A 3,320-nucleotide genomic window follows, 5' to 3' on the forward strand; every position below is an offset into this window, starting at 1 on the left:
GCAGTTCTTCCACATATGAGTCATATTCTGAGTGAAAACATTGCCCCTTGTGTCTTTTTTAAACCTTGCCCCTTTCACCTTAAACCTATGCCTTCTAGTTTTGATCTCACATATCCTATGGAAAAGACCTTGGCTGTTTATCTTATCTATGTCCCTTGGGATTTTACATATTCTCTATAAGATCACCCCTCAACCTCTCCTGATTCAATCCAGCCTCTCCTTATAAGTCAAACCCTCCAGTCCTAGTAACATCCTTGTAAACCTTTTCTGCACCTTTTTCAATTTAATAATATCCTTCCCATAGTAGGGTGACCAGAACTATATACAGCACTCCAAAAGTGGCCTTTGCAACTTTATAACATCAAATAACAATCACTGTCCTTTTCTTGCTGGAATTCTCGAGTATCAACTGACATCGGAACCTGTGTGAAATTTTGGGAAGTCGGATATATTTTCTCCTTCAATCTGTTTTCTACTCAGTTGTTTTCCATTAGATAAATCTATCCAAACCTTTGATTTTCTATTACGTCACCCCCTGTTCAACGTTAGTTTACATTCCCTTCAATGATTAAACTATCGGAACATCACCATATGGCTGAATATTACTGCACAATGGTCGGTAGTATTCAAATGTTTGATCAGAAAATGCAGGAAATCTGAAATGAAACAGAGGAAAATATGTTATGAATTTCAGCAATTGAGCAGTGGTGAGTAGCAAAGAAAAACAGAATCTTATAGTTCCTCTCTCTCCAAGGCAATTCTACTGCCAATTAATATTGAAACACTAACTAATCCTCACCAGGACGTGATGGCCTGGTCTTATTATCGTGAGCATTATTAATCCAGAAACTTGCTAAATGTTTCAAGGAACCTGGGTTAAAATACCATTGCAGCAAATGGTGGAATTTGAATTCAACGAAAAGGTAAAATCTGGAATTAAGAATTGAAACCTTTGCCAATCATCAGTGGAAAAACCCATCTGGTTCACCCATGTCATTTAGGTAAAGGAATCTGCTGTCCTTACCTGGTCTGGCCTACATGGAACTGCAGACTGACAGCAATGTAACTGACTCTCAACTATCCTCTGAAATGGCCTAGCAATCCAATCGTTTCAAAGGAAACTAGGGACAGGCTGTAGTGCTAGCCAGTCAGTGACACCCACATCTCATATACTCTATTTCTGTGATTCATGCACAAGGACCCTCAGGTCCCTCTGCACCAAAGCAATCTGAAGATTCTTTCTATTTCAAGAATGTTGACTGTTTAATCTTCTAAGCAAATGGATCATCTCACACTTACAACATGTCCAACTTTATCTGCCAGATGTTGACCCATTCACCATTCACATCCTTCTTCAAGTAAAGGGACAAAAATTATACACTATGGTAACCAAAGTGTTTGCAGGCAGGTTAAGTTCAGATTCCAGTCCATGCTATACCATTACTTGGGTTAACAGGACAATCAGCACAAGTAATACCCACAGAATGTCATGGGAAAATGGTTAGGTTGTTTCTCATCTGGCACAGTCCAACGTTTTGCAGGTTAGGTGAATTGACCATGCTAAAATTGCCAATAGTGTTCAGGGATGTGTAGGTTAGGTACATTGGTCAGGAGAAATGTGAGTAATAGGGTAGGGGAGTGGGTGTGAGTGGGTTACTCTTTGGAGGTTTGGTGTGGTCTTTTGGGCCAAATGGCCTGTTTCCACATGGTAGGGATTTTATTGACATTTTTATTTTCCCCTTAAATAAATATTAGGTCCCACCCACACTGGAGTTCTGAGTACACATTAATTTGTAATATATGGCCTCAGTGCCTGCAGTTGATGTACACGACGGCTCGAGTGGCCAATTATGTATGAACAGGCTGCTATCTTTATTAAACAGGCCCCTTCCTACCTTTTTCCAGACTGTCCATTTACCCAGCCATTCGCTGGCCTATTTTATGATTCTACAGGCCACAGTGTGAAGAGAAGGGACATCTTTTTAGAACTCAGATGAGGAGGAATTTCATCAGCCAGAGGGGGGTTAAATCTGTGGAACTGATTTCTGCAGTGATCTGTGGACGCCAAGTCATAAAGTGTATTTCAGACAGAGATAGAGAGATTCTTGATTTGTAAAGTGATCAAGGATTACGGGGGTGGGGTGGTGTTGGGGGGCGGGGGGGAGGAGGGATAGCAGGAAAATGGGGTTGAGAAACTTATCATCTGTGATCCAATGGCACAGCAGATTCAATGGGTCAAAAGGCCTAATTCTGATCCTGTATATAATGGACTAACAATCTCATGGTTATCCATGTGACTCCTTCCCCAGTGTAACTGTGTTATACTGGATTTGTTCATTTCCTACATGGCTATTTGTCTTTCATTTCAAGCCTTTCCCTGTTTTATGATATAACCACAGGATAATCTTCTCTCACTGTATTTACAGTTCAATGTATCAGGGACCCATAAACGGGGCTCCATTCAGAGATACTTTCACAGTGTTTGTAGGAAGCCGGTAAGCTAACATTTTAAAGTGCAGTCAATGTTAATATGTCAATACACTGGGTTTTTTTTCACTTTTTGCAGGAGAGAGAAAGGATCTGAGAAAACGCAGTGTTCACGTCTTCACAACAGGAGTATGATGCTCGATGTGGGAATCGATTCATTTCCTGTTTCCAATTGGTTACAATATGTGCTTCCTGTTGCTCCCCACCAATTGTTCCACATTTGTGCCTTTTCCAAAGCTGCTCCCTCTCTTTCCTGGACATATTCAGGAGACTGTGAAGCTTTTCATCGAATTATATAGGGCAGAAGAGGCCATTGGGCCCATTGAGTCAATATCACCAACCCGTTATAAATCTACAGCAGTCCCACTTTCCAGCTGAATGGGTTTATTAATGTCCTTCCAGGAAAAGACTTTATCCTGACCAGCCTCAGTATGACTCCAAACCTTTAGCTTTGGTCTTATCTGACCCTCTGGGCAATTAGCGATGGGCAATAAATGCTGCCCCAGCCAATCATGCCCACATCCCATGAACAAGTATAAAAAACAAGACGGTGTCTGATAATGGTTCCAATTGCTATACGGTACATCCAAGTATGGAACAGCGTATACAGCATATGTCCCCCCCATCACCACCTCTTTGAAACCCCTCCGAAATAGTGAAGAACAGGGCCTCAGTCTGTCTCACTAAGGAATTTGTAAACAGTGGTGACTGATGGAGATCATATCGGCGTCAAAGTTCAACATTTGGGTGGCACGGAGACCCGGGTTCAATTCCTGCCTCGGACAACTGCTTGTGTGGAGATTGCATGTTCTCCCGTGTCTGTGTGGGTTTGC

Source organism: Chiloscyllium plagiosum, chromosome 28 (assembly GCF_004010195.1).
Source record: "Chiloscyllium plagiosum isolate BGI_BamShark_2017 chromosome 28, ASM401019v2, whole genome shotgun sequence".
Classification (NCBI taxonomy): Eukaryota; Metazoa; Chordata; class Chondrichthyes; order Orectolobiformes; family Hemiscylliidae; genus Chiloscyllium; species Chiloscyllium plagiosum.